Here is a 24334-nt window from a genome sequence, read left to right as displayed (position 1 = left end):
GTAAGTTAACATGGCAAGCTGTAAATCAGGAGACTATTCTCTTTATATAGCCACTCGATGGAGTAGTCTGCCAATAGCAAGACTAGAACATAAATGAATTCAATTTACAATGTGAGACAGACTTGGGAATGTGCCACTTGGTACTGCCCTCTAATAAGCCTCCAAACCTTCACCAATGAAGGAGAAATTCCAAAGACGAGTGGTCTTGACTTGCTCAGGAAGCTAACAACCTGCAGTAGGCATTTAATAAAGGCATCCAATGAGAAGAGAAACTCTGGACAACTATTTGTTCTGATGAGGGCTAAGGAAACATTTTCCACTTGCCAGAATACAGTCAGTCATTCTTCTCCCATAAAGACTCAGTCTAATAGCTGATGAATATAGAATGTTATATGGAAAGGGAGAGATCACTGGCTGGAAGAATAGCACTGACTTTAGATAAAATCAACAGATAAACAAAGTACCTTTTCTAAATAGTGACCTTAAGGATCAAAACTTTAGCTCACAGGATATTTAACTCTCTATGGATAAAATATACTTAAGGGGTGAACAATCCAACAAAAAGGAAAAGGGAAGTCTGCTCACTGAAATAGAATTTCCCCAGTATTTACGACTTGAAGAAAAATTAAATACCTGAATACTTCTTGGACACAGCCACCACACATCTCTCCAGGGCAATCTAATAGAAGAAAGGTGGCAATAATCTTTGCTAAACACTTCTCTTTTATTGTTTCTGCACAACTCAAAGACGGAGGGCAGATATATTTTAATTAAGGGGTCCTTGAAAGGTAAACTTCTCACCTTAGCCACTGTGTATATGCTCCCAATAAAGGACAAGCTTTTTTTTTTTTAATCTCTTTTTAGGGATTTAGGAAGTTTTAGGGAAAGGGATATTCTAGGGGAAGATTTTAACAAGGTACTTAATCCCATTCTGGATCAATCAAATGGACGCAGACAGTGATCACTAGAAGCAAAAGCATATTTGTTGCATCATATAAATGAGGGCACCTGGTGGGAAATGAATCCAGATGTCAGGATATTATTCTGCTACTCATGGATCTTATTCCAGGGGTGGATAGGATTTATGTTTCTAGGACCCTGGCTAATTTGGTCAAAAAAGATGATCTGGGAGTTATAACTTGGTCTGACAAGCCCCTGCATATATAGATTAAAAGACTGAGGCCTGGTCTATGCTACACAGTTAAATTGACATATAGAGTTGATACGTTATTTATATTTTTGGATAAATATTGATGTTCCTCGATTTCACAAAAAGAGGGAGAGTACAGCAATTTCTGTGTGTGAGAAAGAAAGAGATATGAAGACTGGGAATCAGAAATAGTGTATTTTTCACCTATATAGTTCAGAATGACTATAACCAAGTGGATCAACATTTAAAAATATCATCCCCCTTGGGCTGGAACAAAGCATGGAAAATTTCAACCACCTCAGAATTCTCCCCTGGAATCAATGAAGTAAAAAATGGGATAGCTGGACCATTCTGCAACTAACTAATACAATCACTACAGATGACTAATGTTCCATCACTTGCATAAAATTACTGAACTTTGAAAGATGACATGCATATATACAACACATTCTACTACATAAAAAAAAAAACGAGAGTCCTGTAGCACCTTCTACTACATATGCATGATGAGTGTTCAGTGTGATCAAATGAGAGTAATCTTCATTGTTAGCTATGAAACGCAGTATCTTATTTTTACCAATAAAGTTACATAGAAACAGAGTCAACTAACAACAAAGGAACCATGGAACTTGTAGGGTAAATAGCAGTAGACAAGAAAAGTTCTTTATAAATTTTCTGAACACAAGTTGATTGAAAATTTTCAACAGAACTGCTCTGCTTTTGTTGGGTTCTTTCCTGAAGTTCTGATTGGCAAAACCACGTAAAATTCTATGAGTGCTAGTCTAAATTAGATGGGCTGTCAAAATCTTTGAAATAAAGTTAAAAATATATAATCAAATTTACAGACTGCCAAGAGCTACAGTTATCACCATCATCAAATGCTCTCAAAATCTTCTAGCGTCTTAACTCCCTAATATAGTCAATGTTATGACAAAGAATGTCTGGAACCGGAATGATTTGATATAACTGCTGTTACTATCAGCAAATTACACGCTACTTAGACAAGAACATGTAAAACACATACAACGGTCTCCAAAATTTAACAGATACAAATCCTAGAAATTGACAGCAGTGGAGTACTATGTTAAGTAAAGTATCAAATACCACGTCTATCCATCATCCAATCCAATGGAGGATTTCCATTCATTAAATGAAGGAGGCATAAGGACTGGGAGTAAATAGGACAGCAATTTTTTCAAACCTGGGAGCTGAGAGTAGGAAGTAATACAGAGGATTGCTATAAAAACAGGCTACAGAAAGTTAGCCGAGATCCCAGGGAAGGAGTAACTTAAGAGTTTGTTAGAGTATGTATTTTAGCTCTAATGATGCTATATTGTAAATACATAATAAAAGGGAAACTAAAGGAACAGAAGCCAAGGAAATGCTAGAAGTCCAAACATAACAGAAAGATGCAGCTAGCAGAAAGCTGACTTTTTTGGATAAAGGGAGAAAATTCAAGTAGATGCAAACTGCATGTGTGTCACCTCCAGGTTAGATTAGTATAATTCATTCTGCATAAGCCTACACAAAACCCTCACAAAAGTTACAGCTGGCACAAAGCGGCCTCCTCAGATATCACTATAAAGACCCTTACAACAGTAGAGAAGGGCATGAAAAATCCAACCACCATTAGCTTTGCTGGCAACCACAACAGTCTAATACATTAACTTCTGCAGAACTTACGTTTTCATATTTTATTACACTTCCAGCCATTATATAGTGGTGAGATCTTCATAACGAGAACCAAACATTATCTTCCTGAGCCGGCAAACAGTTAGCTCCAGGGCTTGTGTTGCTGTTTATAGCTTTACCAAATAGCAAATGAGAGAACAACAGTAGGCCATTTAACAATGTGCAGGAGGTCAGACTAGATTAACATGTTGGTCCCTTCTGACCTTAAAGTCTTTAAGTCTATTCAAAACAACATGGGAAGTAGTGAAAAAATATCAAGACAACCTCATGTCAGTTTCAGGGGGTTGCAGCTGGAGAACACAATCAGCAAAAGCAAGTACTGGAAATAATCCCAGTGGAAATCTTCTCCATTTCCCCTTGTCACAGTAGCCAGGGAGTGGTGAACATCTGCCCTCCCTCACAGCAATCAGGAGACTTTGGAGAAGAGGGGAAAAGACAGTGCTTTCTCCCTTCTTGCAGTGAGAGAGGTGGGTATTCATGTTTAGCAGATATCTACCTTTGTCTTTCATGTCTATTCTGGCTAGTAGGTGTATGGTAAAACATTTTTAGTTGCTGAGAGAGGACCATGCTATGTTCCTGAACCCACAGTGACAGTTACCTAGTGCAATATGGCTAACAGAACCCAGGTCTATACTCAAGGATAAGAGACTTTTGGCCCAAGACTCTGGAATAATCTGTCCAAAATGATCAGGAAGAGTCCTTGCCATCTTCCCATCAAGCTGCAAAGTTTACCTCTTTCATAAAGCATTAGCCAAATATACAAGATATAAAACATCCACAGTTGTGTTCTAAAAACAGCAATCAATGATCCAATAGAACAGCAGGACAGAGAAATGTCTGTCCTGTCTGGAGGGATCCCTATTTTCTGTTATTTATGTACAGTACCTAGATACCATGGTGATGGGTGCTTCAGAAACAGATTAAAAGTGGTATGGGTTCACACAAACTACTCCTAGGAGAAGGCACTGGAGCTCATATATACCATTAGCTAATGTCAGTCTTCATGTTTTATCACAGGATTTGTCATAACAAATCAGATGGTTGGTCCATCTAAACCCTTTCCACACTGGTTTAAGTTATCCAAACTGCTGTTTTGTGACGAAGATCGAAGTGCAACAGCACTAATACTGCTTGAAGCAAAACCCTATCAGAGACCGTAAAACTAAGCACTTCTGATGCTCAGTTGCTTGTGTGGACGGGACTCTAGTTAGGTACAGTGCCTCTGAGAAAGGTATGTAGTTTATTCTGCTCTCAGCTTCTTGCATCATCATCCTAGCCAGAGGGCACAGAGCTCTTTTTGTCCCATTTATAACATTCTGCACAAATCTGCTTCCCTATGTAAGGCTCCCACTTACGTTGCAATTAGTTTTTTAAAACTATGCCGTATACATTTTCAGTGCAGATTCTATTCAAAGCCTCCCTTTTTACACTGGCTATGGTTACAAATAGAGAATCCATTTCAGTTTACCAGGCTTCCAGTAATCAGTCCAACATATTCACAATTTTCATATATGTATATAATTTTAAAATTCTCCTGGCTTGCAAAAGGGGATGAAATTCACAAACCAAAAATGACATGTGTTTAGTACACCTTCAGCATGTATCTCACTTTATCCTTTTCTCCCCCTTTCAGGTGTTATATGAAACACCTGGTGCCCAATCCAACTTCCTGCCCACCTACAACCAGCTACTCTAGTCCCCTGTATAACAATGACGTTCTCCCCCACTCCATTACCTGTCTCATGTCTGCCTACGACTGCTCTCAGGCTGCATTTCCCATGAACAGTGGTTCCGGTGCCCTCTCTATATAGGCTGAAAATTCAAGAAGTAGAATCCTAGCAAAGTTATCCAAATGGGGGGAAAGCGCAGTTAGCAAGTTCAGTCTTTGAAACAGGCCAGAAAAAATAATTGCCAGTAGTAGGGTGGAGAAACTCAATACTAATTGTCCAGACACTTTACAGCCGGTCTACACTGTAGGGCTAGCCTGAGTGATCAGCATCTGGGTTAGCCAGTCCAAATGTCAGCAGCCCCACTCAGTTCTGTTCTCATTTCCTGCAAATGAACCAGTAAATCTGTTCTGATATGTATAAACTAAATTCTGAAGATTTAAATGACTACGTAAAGAGCGTCCTCTTACCATGTATGGAGAATGTGTATATAAAGATGCATTGTATGATATTGACTAACACAGGAGGAAGTGCTTCTAACTAGTTTGGCTATTAAGCACCAAGTTCCAGTGAATGCATCCCTGTTGGACATTTATATTTAACACTAATTGTCATCTGTGTAATCTTGAAATTCTCTATGAAAAAAATCAAAGAAAGTTGAAACTGGTGGGGCACTGGTCTTACAGCGCTCAACAAGATTCAACATGGAAACGTGAAATGACAATTTACTCTGAGTTTTGCTTAAAGAAATGAACCCAATAACTCCAGCCAGGGATGCATTAGGGCCTGCTGTGTAAATCATGTCACATTAGAGACCGCTGGATTCATTCCACTTTGCTAGTCCATGGTTTTCTAGACATTTTAGCTTCATAAATAATATTACTCCAAGCCCTCCCACTATTATTTCTCTCATGCAAACACCCCAAATTAGTATTACATTCCTTCAACTCCACAAAGGCAAAAGTTTGCATATGAATAACTGTACAACTTAATCTGTTATTGTTAGAAAAATCTATGTACACAAGCAGTGTTTTACAGTGGGCAGGAAGTGGCTACCATAAAATTGTTGTATGATTCCAGTCTATTCCTCCTACTTTAGACAAAAACATTTCCTATGAGCCCACTCCAGAAGATTTATTACAGAAAAACAAAACTAAAAATAATCTCTGTTATTCAGGGAAGAAGGATTTTGGAAAACAGCAAGTGTCCCAGGCCAGTGACTCTGCCACTAAATTGCTAGATGACTTAGGTGATCTGACTTGCCCAATTTGTGCATCAGCTTCCCCATCTCTAAAATGCAATAGTGATATCTATCTTCATAAAACATTTGAGATCTACAGATTAAAGTGCTATCTAGGTAGGAAGTATTTCTACTGGTGAGTTAATAAAAGAACAGATCAGGGCATTTTTGCCTTCCCTTTATGGAATTATTCAATATGATTCTTGTTTTATTTTGAACTTAGTTTTCCAGCAGTCCATTCAGCTACGCAGAAAAAAAACAGGGCTTCATGAATGATGGAGGACTTGTTACCAGACATCATTGATCAGCTAATCTTGCACTTTGAGTGCCCACTATTTACATTATAAACTAGGCTTCAGTTTATGTACACTGTAAATATTAATTTGTGTAGCATTAATACTTGAGATCAAGATTGCATCTATATTGAAGTCATATGATGGCACCACAACAAAAACGTACAGTCAAGTCTTCAATTAATCCCCACATGTAGACAGTCTGGCACCCTGCTTTGCTCTGACAACTCATGATCCCATCAATAGGACAGCTCTGAAGCATCCTTTAATTTCCCACCGGATGTATATTCTCCTATTTCGTTTCCTGAGAGAAGTGGTTTTATTCCAAAGCAGCAAGAACATTTCAAAACATTTACCAACTATCTCCAAATCCCCACCAAAAAGAAAAGCCCAGCCACTTAAAATAATGCAGATAAGTAAGTGAATGAATTCATGTAATAACATTAAAGCCAAGCTAGCAGTGATCAAATTTCTCTGATTGTCCCCAAAAGCTGCATCATTATGAACCAGCAACACCTTTCATAACTGCTTTCTCATTGTATAGGATTTCATTTTCCTCCTTCCTCTCCTTTCCCAAATACACTTAAAATAGAACTTGCTTGTTTTATGAGTCTGCTGATGTGACTATTCACTGCAATGTAACACAAACGGTGAGGCAGGTAGATGTAAGCAAAAAAATTACTTGTCTTGAAATTTTGTAAGAACCACCACAGACTATGAAATTGCTTATATATAAACATTAAAACATTCCTGTCACAGTACTGGGTAACCCTCTCTGATCTTGCCGGAGTGCACCCCCTCCAGGTATTCGGGCCTCAAGCCTTTACCTCCCCAGGCTGGCCTCCTGCAATTCTTCCACTCAGACTGGGTTCTGGGCTACAGCACTCATTTACCAACTCTGCTGGCCTTAGCAGGCCCAACTGGCTTTGGTACCTGCAATGCACCCCCTTCAGGAACTGTGACCTGTGAGTGAATATATAGTGACTCAGTCCAGCATTGTGGGTCCCAACCATCCTGGAGGAGGTCCACCCACCGTCCACATTCGCACTTCCCCTGGCCAGCAGGCATAGGGAGCAGGATCTTGGCAGCAGCAACGTGGAGGAAGTACCTGCAAGCCACACACAGGATAGGGAAAGGCTGCTTGCTGACTGTCCACTCACTGGCTCTTGCTGCTTCCTTCACGCTGCTGCTGCCTGGATCACACTCCCCCCATGCCACTGCCTGCTGTCCACAGGAACTGAGAGCAGGAGATGGGCAGCTGTAGCAGTGCAGAAATGGACAAAGCCAGCAAGCAGACAGTTAGCAGTCTGGTAGCAATCACAATCCAGTCACAGAGAGAGAGCGGCCAACTGGGGCTACAGGAGGGGGTAGGGCTGGGAGAGCAAAAACAAAGGGGCTGAAGGGCTGAGAAGGGGAACAGGGTGGGTACCTAAAAAAGATAATGGAGTAGGTGGGTGACTTAAGCTAAAAGTTTGGGAAGCACTGCAGTATAGCTCCTTCAAAACAAGTTTTTTTTAATCTATCTACAGGAATACAGCATTCAGAGAAAGGATTAAGACAAAAGGCCTACACACATCTTGCCTAAAGTTTAGCATTTCCCTCAAAGCTAAGGCAGGCCTAACTTATCCGAGGTATCCCAGACAAACCTACACTACAAAATTAAGTCGACAAGTTACGTCAACACATAGCCATCAGAGTAATTAAATCGGTTCTTTATGTCCACACAACACCACTTCTATTGGCGGTGCACCAACTCACCAGGAGCGCTTCCACCAATTTAACTGACAGCCTGGGTGGCGGAGCTCTGGGCTGTTGGCCCCAGGCAGCTCAGTCTATAGGGACACCGAGTCAACCTAACTACACTGACCTAAGTGCTACACCTCTCACAAAGGTGGCGTTATTAAGTCACGGTAATGGGAGACTTACATCAATGGGAGCAACACTGTAGTGTAGATGCTTAGAATTAGTTGCCCTACACCGACCTAACTCTGTAGTGTAGAGGCCTGGTCTACGCTTAAAATTTAGATCAGCATAGCTACAGGCGTGTACAAAAATCCACACCCCAGAGCAACGTAGCTATGCCAACCTAATCCCTAGCGTAGACACACCTAGATCAATGGAAGAAAGCTTACATCAACCTAGCCATCATCACTACAGGAGGTGGTGTTCCTACAGCGAAGGAAAAAATAACTTCCATTACTGCAGCCTGCATCTACACTATGAGGTTATGCCAGCAAAGCTATGGCACTATAGCTATGCTGATGCAGTCCCAGTTGTGTAGACATAGCCTTAGTCAGCATTTAATGAGACACTCAACAATTTAGATTTAATTGTCAACCTACTTTAAAAACATTATGATCCAAGAGGAGGGGTGCTTCAGATTCTAAATCTCGGGCGTTGATTTTGTTTTGTTTTCCCTTAAAGAAATCACATCTCTAACAGAAGAAAAAATTCTCAAGTGACATTTTCTGTTGGATTTGCAGATTGTTTCATGTAACAGCTAAAGTTACCTGCCCACAGCAGCACAAGGACACCGGTGAAAACAAGAACCACCAGACTAATTTCAATTCCATTAGAGGCAGGAGTGGAAAATGAATGTTTGCCAAATGGAAAAAAAAAATCAATGGGTTGGTATATAAAAATGACTGGCCTCTATGTACTTGGTCATGTCCTTCCAAAGATCATGGTGTCAGAGTGGAAATTTTCAAGCTGTGGTGTTGGGGCAGTCCAGGTGATAACCAGTTATGGACAGGTCACATATTAAAATCTTCTGCCCTGCACTGCAAGTACTATTTTTTCTTTGAACCATCCCCCTGGAAGATCACACCATCGTCTCCTACTGTGTAGGAAAAGTGCTACAGCACTCAACTGAAGGAAAAATGCTTAGGAAGAAAACTGAAAGCAAGACATTCAAGCCTCACCTATTCTATCCCCTTCCCAATAACACCACCAGTACCTCAGAAAAACCAGGAGGTATCCAAACTTCACTCGTCTTTCTTAGTGCTAAAATAGATAAATCCTACTTCAGTAAAAAATAGGGGAGAAAAGCTATTTACAAAAACAGATTGTACAGACTCAAGTATAAACTCCACTGGAGTCGGGGAATAGCACTGAACATACATGACAGAACTCAAGGAATAAGTTAGCAATTGTAAGAGACTACTTGTTTTAAGCACAAAGTGACAGGTGGAAGAATAGCAGTGAGAGAATCGATATTTAAGAGTGTCAGGGATCTTGGGGTGGGTGGAGAGGTGGGGGAAGAGATCCTGTAATGCGTGAGAGAACAATCCTTGAATTGCTGGTATTCAATAATAAAGGAAAAGCACCTCCTCCCTTGCTTGGGGAGATTCTAGAATTCTTTTGCAAAAACCAATTAATTCGGAAGGGAAGAGTGGCACAAGGATTGTGATTAAAGTTTGTGTCAGTAACATGTTAAGCAAGACCTGCCATCACTTATACTGGAAACAAAATCCGACTCTTCCTGACCTTAGCCCAGCAGCAGAGCAGGAAAAAGGAAGAAGGATTTGGGCATGACACTACTGTACTTAGCAAAAATTGTACACTTTTCTGCAACGCTAATTCTTCTATGAAACGCTGCGACATTTCAAGACTGAAAAATATCTGTATTTCGGCAATGAGCTTTGGGGAATAGAACGATGGGCAACATTCCTTTGTCCGCAATGCTATGCTGGTATCAGAGACATAAATGGCTACATAGGGTTGAGTCAGACTGAGGGTTCGAAGACGTTTTCAGTAAGCTTTTTCTCATCACCACCACAAAACTGACAGGACAGTCAGAGTCCTTGGGAATGAGGTTTCAAGTTGAGCTCTCTTCCCCTCCCCCTCCCAAACAGCTTTTCAAAAGGATACCTAGTACACTCCTTTTCCCAAATAAGTGGGGCTTCAACCTTGAGAATGAAATAAACATTTGTATACATTCTCTGCTGTATCACAGCTGTGAAATTCATGCAATAGCAATTGTTTTCCATAACTAGTTCTTTCTTGTTGAACATTTTAAAACAAGAACAGTGCTACTATATATAAAGGACACCAGATACAAGCCGGTAAAAGCCAATTTCAATTATATAGTATCCTGTACTTGTTATAGATCATGCTTACAAATTAACTTCATTTGCTATATACTGCAATAAAAGGTAGTTTATAGCTATCAGAAATCTTCCCCCCACCCAAAACAGCTTTTCAGTTACTAAACACATCACAGCCAATGCTGTAAAAGCAGTTCAGTTTATGACTCCACGCTTCCCGCCATGCAGCAAGGGTTTAAGGTGTAAGCAATTGGATATTTGTGAGCCTCTCCGTGCAAAATTTTGCCTAAATACCCTCATACAAAACTGAAAGCACAGAAGATGCATCAACCAATAGCAAATATTCAGAAATAGGTAGACATTTGTTTTTTATTTATAATACTCAAAATTGAATCAAGTTCTCCACTTCTAGCTCAATATAAAGGTTGTGACATCATCAGAAAACAGCAATGCTTAGGAACAATATAACCCAAGCTTACATAATAAAACTTATTCCATAACCAAATTCTGGTGACAAAATTGAGAACGCAATCAGACCCCAGAACCTTTTAAAAAAAGGTTGGCAAAATATTTATTAATGCAAAACTCAGGAAAAAAGCTAAAAAATGTAAAAGCATTTATATCCACAGCTGACATTCAGTCCTAGTCTCTCTCCACATATTTCTGCACATACAGAATGTTGCACAAAATTCCTTGAAACCTTTAACACCCAGGCACACAATAAAATATCCCTCTCAAATAAATTTGATGGATTTTCTATTTTGTTTCACAGCCTTATTACTAGTTGAAGTTGCTTGCCTGCATGTTAGTTTATTTAGTTCTTTAAAACCTATTTAAAACTAAATGGAGAAAAACCTCTCTTAGAAAAGCTAGCATAATAGACAATAGCTGCACTGACGGAGTTGTTCTGTGCCATGTAATTATGTATTGGTAAAGTTCACATATATAAAGTGCATATTGTTAGCCAAACAAGCCATGGATTAATCACACCCTGCATTAAATACATTTGCCTGCAGGTCAAATGGCTACAAAGCTGGGTCAGTAATCTGTGTGCTGGGCACAATTCCCACTGGGTGGCCCACCTAACCACTTGACTAAGAGCCTGACTAAGATCAAGAGCGTATTCCACACTTCAAGGTATCAAATCTCAGTAAACCACTCAAAGATGTTCTAGCCAGACTGACTGAGCCAAATATAAATAAAACTGGGAATTGGCACAAACTGTGTAATCTGAATTAATAAAAAGGACATTCAAGTAATTTATATACAAATTTGACCCTATTTTGAAATGGTTCTAATCTAGGGGAATAATTCGCTGATTCTAAGGGTTTGTCGGCACATGTTGCAGATTAACTCCATGTTTGAGCGCTTATTCTGGAATAAGTACCTCTCTTCTGTTTAACTTAAACTACCTTGAAAGTTAACGAGGAACAACTTCAATCTATGTATCTGGATTGTTTTTTAAATGCATTGCTCTTGATGAGACTGAGAAAACACTTATTCTTGTGGAAAGTACACAGAAAGCATGTTTTTTGCCCCTGTGCTCCCTCTGCTGGCTCTGAATCAGCTGTTAACTAAAACTACTTTCAGAGCTGTGCTTTGCTAGGGCAAAAGAAAAGCTCCATCAGAAACAATGGGGGAAGTGCATGCTTGTCAACTGGAAACGGGGAAAAAGACACACAACAGCAAGAAACGGCTTTCAGGCTTCACAGGGTACAGGAAGACTTAAGATAAATAGAATTTTTCCCTGTCCTAATATAAGATCAGGACAGAATAAAATGCTTTTATTTTGATGGCGGTACAGATTTTATACAGAAAAATTGTGGAACCTTAGCAAGAATCTGGGTGTCTTTCCAAAATTGCTTAAAATGAATAGTTACCAAGAACTCAGTTTGCATTTGATAAAGGCTACGAAACATGTCAGTTAGATATTTTAAATAAATACAGCCCAACTCCTTTCTCAGGATATTGGATTGCAGAGCATGTGAAGTTGTACCAGTAAATTTTAAATCCACTGTTTGAGGACAACTATATCGAGGTTACTACACAGAATTGTTCCCAATCATAATCTGACTTTTTTTTTTTTTTATAAACATACATAGGCCACTAAAACTAATGAACTTGGGTGTAGGTTTTAGATGCATAAAACCAACCCTACAGCTGTATCATTAGGGAGACGCATGCTAGAATCAATAGAGCTTTGTATGTAGTAGTAATAAGAGTCATAAAACAGAGGTTATGTTTACAGGTTTTTATTAGACTAATTTATTCTGTGTTGTCTTAAAATACAATATCCCTATATATGTCCAATAACACACTTTTTGTGGGGATAATCACACAAAACATTGAATATTTGTTTTTGCTAAAGAAAAACAGGAACTGGGGAGTTGAGTTAAAGCAACCCAAGAGGGCTGCTTTTTCCAGGTGTTTGCTACATTGCAGTAGACAGTCACTTGTAATATCTTAATCTTATTTTGCTTTTTACTATAATAAAGAATTTTTTCCTGTACTACTACCACCTGATCAACATGAAGAGCTGTTTCCAATACAAACTACAAAACTAGTACTCACCTGACTGAGACCTAGGTTTCAGAGAATCCAGTCCTACTCCTCGTAGTTAGTGCCCGCTCCCCATCCATGCACAAAGCCAAATAGTCTATGCTCTCCCAGATGCACAAAGTGACGATGGACGTCACCAAGGGATGGGAGATGAAAGTGAAAGAATTCTCCACAATAAGCGAAGACATTCATTTCCAAGGTTTATTTTTTGGAATTCAGGTTTAACAATCAGGTGAACACATTTGGGGATTTTATGTAAAAGGTGATTGTTTCTTCAAGGAGTTAATCAAAAACACATATGTATTACTTGAGAACTCACATGCAAGAGAAACACTCAATACATGAGCCACACGCTTAATTTAGGATCTTCCCTAATTTTTTAAACATGTGGAAATGCTGTCTTTTTAGGAGAAATAGCAACACTGGCTGATCCTCAAAGGGCCATCTGAAGACTGTTTATATTTAAGATAGCCAACTACCAACACACAGGACAGTTAAAACGGCAACTGGCCACATGGGAATTTTTATTTATTTATTTTAAGAACTTTTTTGGATTTAATTCTAACTTTTAAAAAATCTGATTTATACACCAAATCTAGTTTTCAAGGACTGACTATAAATTTAATCCCTATCTTAAACTCATCAGCAAACAGAGGAAATAGGCAGACCTGGTAAATGGAGGGGAAACACGATTTCTCCTTTTTTAAACTGCCAAAAGAATATATACAAGTGGAGTAAAAATGAGCCTGTGTAGTACAAATGGACAGGTGGTAAATCTGAACTATGATACTTGGACAGATCAAAGTGAAAAAGCTGAGTAACAATGAGTATCAAATGGCATTAACCAAACAGAACTGATCATGCACATGGGACAGATTAAAGGGAACTAAGAAACCAACAGTCACAGAATCAAGTTAACCAAGCACTGAAATAATCATGAAGCATGTAATGGGGCAGGACAAAGATTATAGAAAGTAAGATTGGAGAGCCACACGCAAGGACAAAATGTGGACAGAAGCAAAGGAGAAGAGTTGTCTGAGAAAATATACAACCAGTATATTATGTCCAGTTGCAGCAGTAACACAAGAATTTCCAAGCTGAAAAAAAGACTAATTATTTGCATGACAGCATTAATTCAGTAGCAGGATATCAGTGTTTAAAAGTAATGACAATGAAAGAAAAGGCTTAATGCTGTAAAACACAAAGTGAAAAGAGTGCCAGAAGACTGTATTGTCACAGGAGGTCCGTTCAGGGAGATAACCATGTATCAATTACACTTGTTCAGATAGTAAAGCAGCAGCCCATCCTGAGTGACAATTCCATACAGTTCACAGCATTCTTGGACTGGAAAGATCCTGCTAGATTGCACCTGCTTCATGAAATGTCAAATAGGCCAAAAGCCAACACAAAAGGAAAACACTGAACATCCCTGTCTCGTACCCCTAACACCAAAAACAGCTTTTATAATGGGAAACATTGTGTCATGAAGTATATATAAGAAAAACCTAAAAACAAACTACCTCCCGTCCTATATTGGAGATCTGCCCAGCTCCAGCCATCAGTGGCTGTGCATCAAAACCTTAATTTCAGAAATATAAGTACTGGCCTAATGGTGAGCTCCAGCAGCAGCTGCGACAGCCTGAGTTGAATGACAGTGTCCAAAGGTTACCTTGTCAGGTCATTATGTAAATTAAATGAGAGAGAAATTAAGACAAACTATGTCATCTGACTCTGTATATTAAATGGAGGAGGAAGGCTGATATAGCTTTGTCTAGAAGGATGTTGGGAGGTTTCAGGGAAATGAAGTAATTAATATTTGTACACTATTTTTAATGCTTGAAGTCAAGCAGTTAATTGCAGCTTGAAGTAAGTGTACTGGTATGACTGAGATGTCAATAAAGTTCAAATTTCTGACAAGCCCCCACCAGATTCATGCCTAGCATTTCACTCTGAGAACCAGTTCAAATCCTCAATAAAAGTAGTCCAGGTCAATTTTATTGGGGGCTTACTGGCAGAGCAATTTACAATGTGGCTGTTTCACTCCACACAACCTTCAGTTTCTGGTCTCTGAATAAGAGTGCACACACTTCATGAATGGTGTGTGGAGAAGCAAGTTTTGTATTTACAACAAAGCAAAATTATACTGCATCTTAGGTTTAAGAACCATGATACTCCATTACCCAGCTTGCAATGTTGCTTAAGAAATTCACATAAGGAGCCTTGAAACAATCAATTTGAAGATGGGAAGCGTGCCTGCCACCTGAAATCACATGTAACTTACAGTCAAAAAGCAACAGATACTGCAAAACCTGAGTGTTAGCAAAGGAAGGGCTGAGCATTCACGATTTAATAATCTCTAAAACTGTCAAAATGGACTGCTTTGAAAAGTTGGCTATTGCAATGATCTTTCTGCTTAGCGGCTATGGCATGAAAATCTAGGTAATGCTAGCTTGTCATGGACATTACCATTTCAGCACCTGCAACTGATATTCTCCTCCATATCCAATTGCTATCCACTCAAATTACCTGCTTATTCTATACTATACCATTAAGAACTGTAACCCACTAACCAAGCCTGCCCTAAAAAGATGTTTCATGACTTCCACTTGGTTAATCATAACCGCATAGATCCCATTAATCACCTTCTATGAACTAGCTCATTCAGCTTTCATGTTACAAAAGGAAGGACCACGACAAAATCAGTTAGTAAAGTATTAACCATCTAGTAACATTCTATTTCATATTGACCAGGATCAAGGGGGAGGGAAATGTAACCTTGGGTATTTAAGCACTGCTTCTGTTAGCTGACAAAACTAATGCCACAAACCACTAGGGCTAGTATAATTTTCATTTTTTTATTAGAAAAACAATTTACACCAAAAATATACTTGACAATTATCAAATACACTTAATTCAAAGACAGTATTTCATATAAACCTGCTGTTCAATTACCAAAAAAATTAAGTTTTTTCATAAATAACATTTTTATTATAAATAGTAACAGCATTAAAACAGTCGGTGCTCCACTGCCTAACTTTGTAGATTTCACTGTGGTAGCTAATCCCATTTTATAGACTGGGAAACTAAGGCAACAGAGGCCACACAGCAAATCACTGACAAGAGCTGGGATTAGAATTTCAGAGATTTCTGGCTCCCCTAACCTGTGCTTAATAAACTAGGCCACTGTCTCTCTAGCTATTAAAATGAATATGCAACTACTTCTGAGAGGTCTTTTGATATTTTGACAGTTCACTGACAAAAGTTCGGACTGGACTGAAAACACAAAATACAATAAGCAAAATCTGAAAGGTTGGTGGATACCAATATGAGAAAAGCAAGCACAGAACTCTGCAGAGAACTAAAATGTTTGCCTTCATATTGAGCAAAAGGGTTTAACATATAAATTCAAATGTGTCAGCATTTGTCACTGGCATTCTCACTCATGATTATGACCAGGGAGAGCAAAGAGGCAAAAACACCTGGATCACTGATCTGTAAATACAAAATTACACACACTGTAGTACACTGCAATTCAGAATGGAAGATATTGGTGTCTATCTGCACTAGGCAAGTACATTACTGCAGGGACAGTGGATGCATGTCACTAGAACTGCACCATGTGTTCCTATGACAGTCAAACTACAGTTTGACAAATATTGGACTGACTTGTAAGGCAGCGTTTCTATTTACATATCAGAATCCTGCCAAACTATCAAACTCCGTAGCTGGAAGTCTAGAATCCGTTATGCTATCAATTCATAATGGTTTGTTACTACAACCATCTAGCTACCACCGTGTGAAACAGACTGAGGGATTCTAAGTGGGAAAAGGGTACAGTACAAATTCAGCAGAACAGAAAAATTTAACTTCCCATTTTGTCCCTTGAACCGCATTATTTAATCTAAATAATTTTAGCTCATATATTTGACTCCACAAAATGGAACATGTATAAAGAGTAAAAAAGCCACTGCCACTTGTCTGTAAATGTATTTACTCAAATGGAACACAGACATCTTGCTTTTCTAACAAAAAATTTAGCTCACAAAGCAACCAAGAGACACTTAAAGGCTAGTGATTTTCCATCCACTTTCATCTGAAAAAATCTTACCACCATAATGCACAAAAGCAAAAGCTTTGTTAGACCTGGAGTCATTTAACGCATCGTCAGTGAGGGGAGTAGACCAATGGCCTTCTGAAAAATATAGGTTATTTCTAAAGAATTTAACCTTTCAAAGATGGTTCATCTCCCAAACATACCCAGCCCCATTCTTTGTAACTGGGAGTTCACAGAGAAAAGAACTGAAAACACAAGAGTGTTCACAATAATTTATAAAAACAAATAAAACACCTGTATTATCATCGTTCCCCCATACACTAAAAGTATGAAAGAATGTGTTATGATTTAAACAGGAGCAGTTTGCGGACTTTGGACCCATTACAAAACACTTCTTTCACAGTGCCCATTCTGAATTCGAGTGTGATAAAAGTTTTAAAATGAACAGTACCAGGTCCCCCCCTGCCATAAGAAAATATCACTGTTTAAGTGCTTACAATATTTGGCACCTGAATCCAGTACATTTGTGGACTGATAAGAAAAAAGATGGATTCACTGCTTTCTCATATTCAGACATGTTTAATAAAGAGAGCCTCTACTTTTCATAGTAAAATGTTATGCTTATGCAGTGCCTTTTATCCTGACGGATCCTAAATCACTTTGAAGACTACATACATTCACTCACGCACCAATGAAATGCATCACCTCTAGGACAGTATACCCCTTCTGTGCCAGCAAGAGTAATATTTTATCAACTTACAGAGGGCATTTTAATTAGGCAGAATGCACACCAAATTTGAATTTTGCCAAGACATCAAGGTTTATATCCTTACCACAGTGAAAAATGCCTTGGTGTCTGTAATGACAAGACCTTGCTTTTACATCTCTTCCAATACACCAGCATTCCAGCAGGATAGTACCTCCACAAATCATGCCACAGCACTGGTTCAGTACCCACTCACTAAGTAGCACCTTCCCATTTGAGACAAACACCATTCCCTGCAGAACTCTGGGCTGTCCTTAGATGTCTCCTGTCAAAGTACTGAGCAGATGATCACTACTGAACTTATTAGATCTGACAAGTTCATGACCAGAGGGAGTGCAGTTACAGGCACATAGCACAATGATGCTCACGTAGCAAGCAACCAAAAACTAATCCAGATGACATTAAGAACCCACTGAAAAACAGTTAAAACCAAGTCCACTATGGAACTCAGGCACTTCACAGGACAAAATGAGCCAGACATATTTTAAAATGCACCCAAGTCATGTGAAGTGATACAGACTGTTGGAGTGTAAATCATACTTCCACTCACCACATTAGATGTTCACGTTTTTATTGGTTTTCAATACAGGCCTTTGGGAGGGGTCCATCTCCATGCTAGAGGAGCACACACATATCAATGATTTCTAGAAAACTAGGGAAGAGGACATACCACAAAAAAAGTCAAATGGGAATGAACTGATGCTCTGACATTCACGGTGCTTTAGACTGTAAGCTTCTATGGGCAGGGACAATATTTTCTGCATTCTCCATAATACCAGCCTATTATCGCCAGTTTAATAATGATAGAGATCTCTCACTTTGCTATATATTATATATACACACACATAAAATGTAAACATTTTGGAAAGGAATTTTAATTCAGCTATTTGCTACTATATTCCAAATAACGGTATTAACTATTAATAATGTTAATATATTATGGCTAAACCCAAACAAATAAAGATATCTGGGTTCAGAATTTCCCAAAACACCTCTAAGTTGAATCCAGTAATACCTAAGACAGAAAACATAGCCTGAAAGTGATTTTTATCTTCAGAATCATCCATTAAGTACTTGCTCAACATGATCAGAACATCATTCAAATTCTTATTCCAAAAGCTTTTAATCTAGATTGGAACTGAGTCTCCGTGCAAACTTTGTTTTCTTAAGCCTTCTCTGATATTAGACATGATGTTGCCTTTTAGAAGTCAATGAATATGAAATTCATCAATATTTATCAATGTCAAATTTGTTAGAGACATGAATCAATATCTTCTCCAATAACCAAATACACTGGGAAAAACTTCCCCCAGATTCAAAGGTTCGTTTATATAGACTGATAACCTTTTTAAGCAACCCTCAGTCACATGCTGTGGAAGCAGCATAAATTGGCAATTACCTAAGATGCCTATAGTACAGTTTACTGAAGTTTTGCACACACATTTAAAAAACAATTCATGCTCTGGAAATGAACTAATAATAAGCCTCCTCTCTCCACATGAAATGTGTATCTTGTCCCCTGCCAATAACCGTTCTTGTCACTCTTTCCATTAAACATATGGAAAGAAAATGTAAAACTAAATACAGAGCCAAACTGTTTTAGTATTCTAATAAAAGGACTGCCAAATGCACCCCACCCTACCAGCAAAGAGAGAAAGAAATGCCCCGATTCAGAAACAAAAACAATGGAAGTAGTACCCGCTAATACTGATTACCTAAAATCCTCCACCAAGTAAAATTAATCCAGGTTCCTAACTATCAATGAATGATTTGAGATATTGTATTTTAACCACAGCTATAATGTTTTGCACAGAAGACTAAATCTTTAAAAAGGTTCTTTTATAACTTTCCTGAATTGTGAGAATGGAAAAAGTGGTTATTGAAGTTGACAACTTGAGTGCTAACAGGAGAGTTTATTTATCGAGAGACAGTAAAGGCTGAAGATAGAAAGTTAGTATTATAAAGTGTATGACAGAGAAATAGTACACACAGCATTGGAAACCATCCCTACTTACTGTATGCAACAATGCAATATCTTATTATAATGTGTCTTTCATTCCCCAATGCTTTATATGTGCTTTTACCTGCTACCAAAAATCAAATACTGCTGGGTCTGGAACAAGGCAGGAGGTCAGTACTGCACAACAGCAGTTTAGAGACAAGAAAAATATTGTATTTAATTGAAAATGTACCAGAAATAAAAGTATGCAGTTTTATTTTACAGGTGGAATAGAATGGAAAATGATCAGTGCAGGCTGGGATCTGAACAGCATTCTCTAGGTGTCTTGCTATCAGGCAGAGCCAGAGAAGCAGGAACTGCAAGAGTTACTGCTGAGAACGGTGATGTATGCAAGAGGTGGTAGTCAGCAGGACTCCTTGCTAACTGCAAAGAATAGAAGGCAGAAAGTAACTGCTAGTCTCCATGATTCCCTCATTCAGTCTAAGCAAACAAGACCCTTCTCTCAGAAGCCAGGGCAGAGAGGTGGTGATGTCAAAGCTTGGAAAAGTCCATTCACCTACTTGCCCATAGTGAATGGGAAGTCTGGTCTGACACGGCATATGCCTGCCTACACCGTCAGTTTCTGCAAAATGTAAGCTTTAATTTTAAAACTAAATATCTAGTCCCTAGGTTTACTAAGAAAAAAGTTTTCACATGTCCCCTCATTGACACAGTGCTGTCTTCCTATGTCTGCAGAGGGACGTGTGTGTGCGTCTCGTGTGTGTGTGTGTGTGTGTAGCAAAACTGACATCAAAACCTAGAGGCTGGGGAAAAGGCAGAATAGCAGAGAAAGCACAGTTTTGCTGGCATAACTGCATCTACACTAGGAGCTTTTGCCAGCACAGCTATGCAAATCAGAGATCACCCTCTTCACACCCCTTGCTGAATAGCTATACCAGCAGAAGTTTGTAGCATAGACACAGCCTTGCTAAGCCAGAAGATGACAGAAGAATTCCTCCCCCTTCCCCAAGCCAAAACCCTAGCATCCTCCCCTCCCAAGCTGGGTTAGGATAACGCCTTTCAAAGTACTACCCCTGGACCCCATTCAGCAACTAGCCAGCAGGTTTAGTCTCCTGACAGGCACATCAGGTAAGTTTTTCATGTCCTGATTATATCACTGTATTGTGATGTTGCATCAATTTGTCATGACAATGCAATGTCATCATACAGATGTGATTTCACAATGCACGCAATACTGGGGCATCATTCACCATGATTCTTAATAGTTCCATAGTGCCATTAGATGGCAAGGTGGCCCTTTGGTTCTTAAAGGTTGAATACAGTCCTCTAGGTTACCTCAAGTGCAATCAGCCTCAAGCAAACAACTCCTTTAGAAAAGACCATGATTTCTACCCAGATCAAATCTGTTTTTCTCTGCCCAAATACACAGTGTTTCTTTTGCCAAGGTTCCACCAGTTATTGGCCTGCAGTGTAAACAGTTCTCACTATGATAAATGAAAATATTTTAATGCAAATGACATGCCCATTAATGGGGATTAAGTAAGTCTCATAGCAGAAGTTTATATGTTTATAAGGTTAATTTATAAGCAGGAAATAGTTACAGATAAACACACATTTCAATACAATAAGGCTTCATATACCTTTCTTTCTTTTCCCATCACCTCCAAGAGCAAGCATTGGAGTTCAGATCACAAAATTAGGAATGCAAGGTGCTAAGGGTCCACCCCTCAGCCTTGGAGACCATTAAAATAGAAACATCTACCATCAGAGATGGACGACGTTAGGATTTCAAATGTAAATGCATCTGTGCAAAATACTTAAGCCAGAGAGGCTTCGTTTCCTCTTACTTATGAGGATTACACTGTATTGCTGTAAGCAAGAGCTATGCATTTTGAGACAATCCCACTGAAGTAATGCTATTCAGTTTATAGTTCTAACAAAATGCCATTCTTCACTAATACCATCAGTGAGCCAGACTACCAGAAGAAAGTCAGAGAAGGCAGGTAACGTAAATACCCATCCTACCATCTCTTGCTGTTTATGTTATGTTCACCATTAGCATTAATACTATGTTATGCTTCTAAAGTCAAACATATATATCACAGAGACCCCAGGGCACAAAATGCAAAACCTAGTTTAGATTCTGAATTCACACAAAGTTCTCCAAGGATCTGAAGTATTGTATTTGCACTCATCTTTATTTTTATATATAAATATAAAAATGCTATTTCTACTGACAGCTTCATTATAACACCAGCCTTGATCTGAAAAGCATTACAGGTGAACTCAAGTTTTCTGAAAGTCTGAATTTGTGTGATCTGAAATTCATGCTTAGTACGGCATTGCTGAAGCGTGTGTTTTTTAATGAAATCCCAATTTTCAGAAGATTTTGGCTGTCCCAAGACATGAGTACAACCAGGTTTAATGCCCTTCACAAAAATCAGAATGTATTGGAAATAGTCCCATTTTTTCAGAATGTGCTCTCAGTAACATCACCACAAACAATGAATATACCGAGAAGAGAAACAAGCTCCTGACTCCTAAAATGGTGAGGCTGCTTCGTCCTCTCAAGTTAGTATTTAGTGAGTAAGAAAGAGAAAGCAAATGGGAACCTTCCTGCAATTGCTCCTCAGACAGGCACTATTCTAGGACGAAGCAGACCCCACCACCGCCACCACCTTCAAGGATAGCAAGCAGACCGGAAAACTAAAGACTCATGCCTCGTGTAGACAGCTCTCGACTGATCAGGATTTGGCAGGAAGTGTGTGTAATCTGGAGCGTAGCGAACTCCCTCATCAGCGTTATATCACAGGTAGCAAAAACAAACGGCGTTTGTTAGACAGGGGGAAACCAGGCAGGTCCCTAACAAAGGGGCTGGATGGGGTGTCCCCAACTGTCTCACCCCCCCTTCCAGACCTTCCTCGCTTGCACGCCAGGACAACACGGGCCTTCCCGGACCGCACACCCCGGGCTAGCTCCTCTTCGCCTGCGGGAGACACAAGGCAACATCGCAGGTGCTGCCACAGGCACCTGGGGGCCGTGCTGAGGGGCGGCTGGAAACCCCCCCGCCCCCGGGTCCGGGGGGCACGGAGCGCCTCAGACCCCCCCCCCCCTCCTCTGCCGGATGGAGAGAGCCCGCCTGCTCCGGGTCCCCCGTGCCCAGGGCAGAGGCTGGGCTGGGGGCAGGGAGCTGAGGGGTTCTCCCCGCCCCCCTCTCCCTCCTCGGACACCTCCCCGCCCCCCCAGGTGAGGTACTGCCCCCCTTCTCCTGGCCCCACAGGCAGCTCCCGACCCGCCCTACACAGACGGGGGCCGCCCGCTGGGGGTGCGGTGCGGTGCTGTGCCCTGCCCCCCCCCCCACACACACAGACCGGGGTCCCCCACTGGGGAGGGGGTCCCCTCCCCGCCCCCGCCCCGCCCCGGCACTCACCTCCCCGCCTCGCTCGCTCCCGGGCCCGGGCAAAAGCAGGAGCCGGGGCGCCTCGCCCTGCTCAGCAGCCGCGCGGCCCAACCCCCCTCAGAGCAGCGCGCACCGGGAGCCCGGGCCGCCCTGGGCCGCCGCCATCTTCACTCCGCGGCTCGGCATCGGCAGCATCGCAGCAGCCGCCGCCACCGCCGCTCCAGTCCGGGAAGGGAGGGGCCGCGAGGGGGTGGGGGGGAGGAGGCGGCGAGGAGCAGTGCGCAAGCGCACGCCGGCCAGGTCACGTGACCAGGGAGCGCGGTGAAATCAGCGTGCGAAGGTCACGTGAGAGGAGGGAATGCGGTTCAGCGCCATATTGAGAAGGGCACGCAAAGGGGCCATACGGGTAGCGCCATATTGGGAAGGGCAGTCGCATGGACACCATTGAGCAAGGACAAGCTCCATGATTGGAAAATCAACAAATAACGGAAGACGGGGGGCCATATTTGGAAGGGCAGTTTTAGCACAGGAAGGGTTGTTGCTGTCATATTGAGAAAGGCAAATATGGATGGAGCATGAGGGCATGGAAAGGCTCCATGTTGGAAAGGTCACTGGATGGCCGCCATGTTGGGAAGGGCAATCTCTGCGGGGGGGCGTGAATGGTTGGGCGCCATGTTGGGAAGGGCAGTTATCTGGGTGCCATGTTGGGAAGGTCAGTGGCAGGGGGCTGTGGCATCCTGCCCTCAGTGCCTCCTGCAGCTGTGCGCTTGAGCAGCTCCGCCACGTCCTGCACACGCTTAGGAAATCCCATCCCCAAGAGCCATGCAGGCCCCGCCCCTTCCCCTCAGCAAGGCTGTTCCCCCAGAACAGGTACAAGGAAAAGAGAAGAAAACATCTCGAGGACAAGGTGTGAGATTTGCTCCTGCCGCCTCCTCGCCACAAATATCCAGGGGCTGTTGCTGACCAGGAGTCAGTCCCCTTCGGGCAGAGACCGAGCCTGAGAAATAGCCCAGAGACTGGACAGGATCCTCCGCAAGTGAAAATAGGTGAGAACGGAAACATTCGTGTCACCTAAAGGCCGGCAGTCGCTGCCACCCCTGCACTGACGTGGGAGGGAAAGAAAGGGTCAAGATTGCTCTTGAAATGTCCAATGTGGATCTTCAGACTTTCTTCCCCTAAAGCCCATACATTTATTACCAGTCAGGGTATATACGGCGTTCCCGCGTTGCTGTAATTCATCATTTCTGGGCTTTAGCCCTTCGATGTTATGAATGGTGACATTCGTGGTATGTACTATTTGTAACGGGCAATGTTGTGGAGTGTCTTTCACCTTCAGTTCACAAAGCTGTGGGTTGTGAATTTATTTTTCTTTAAAATTAGAATTATTACACAGTCTTATCAAGAGCCAAAACCACTCCTTGCTACCCAGGCCAAGTGGCTTGGATTCACAGGGTCTGGTCTATGCCCCAGGCCGGTAATCAGTCCCAGAATGACCCCTTTAGTGTGC

General features: G+C 40.9%; 1 protein-coding gene across 2 annotated transcripts in view; it reads right to left on the bottom strand.

Moving 5' to 3' along the window:
• Positions 1–23072, bottom strand: part of FBXO42 (F-box protein 42) — a 72352-nt gene extending 49280 nt beyond the window's left edge. For both annotated transcript variants that reach the window (XM_067566218.1, XM_067566217.1), the window contains exon 1: positions 22858–23072. The gene's annotated coding sequence lies outside the window, so the exon portion shown is untranslated. The remainder of the gene's footprint in view (positions 1–22857) is intronic.
• Between the last annotated feature and the right edge of the window lie 1262 nt (positions 23073–24334).

The sequence above is a fragment of the Emydura macquarii genome, unplaced genomic scaffold, assembly GCF_026122565.2.
Source record: "Emydura macquarii macquarii isolate MOO-44397 ecotype Brisbane River unplaced genomic scaffold, CSIRO-AGI_Emac_v2 contig_2768, whole genome shotgun sequence".
NCBI lineage: Eukaryota > Metazoa > Chordata > Testudines > Chelidae > Emydura > Emydura macquarii.
Note: the sequence above shows the minus strand (reverse complement) of the source record. Positions and strands in the feature narration are given on the sequence as shown.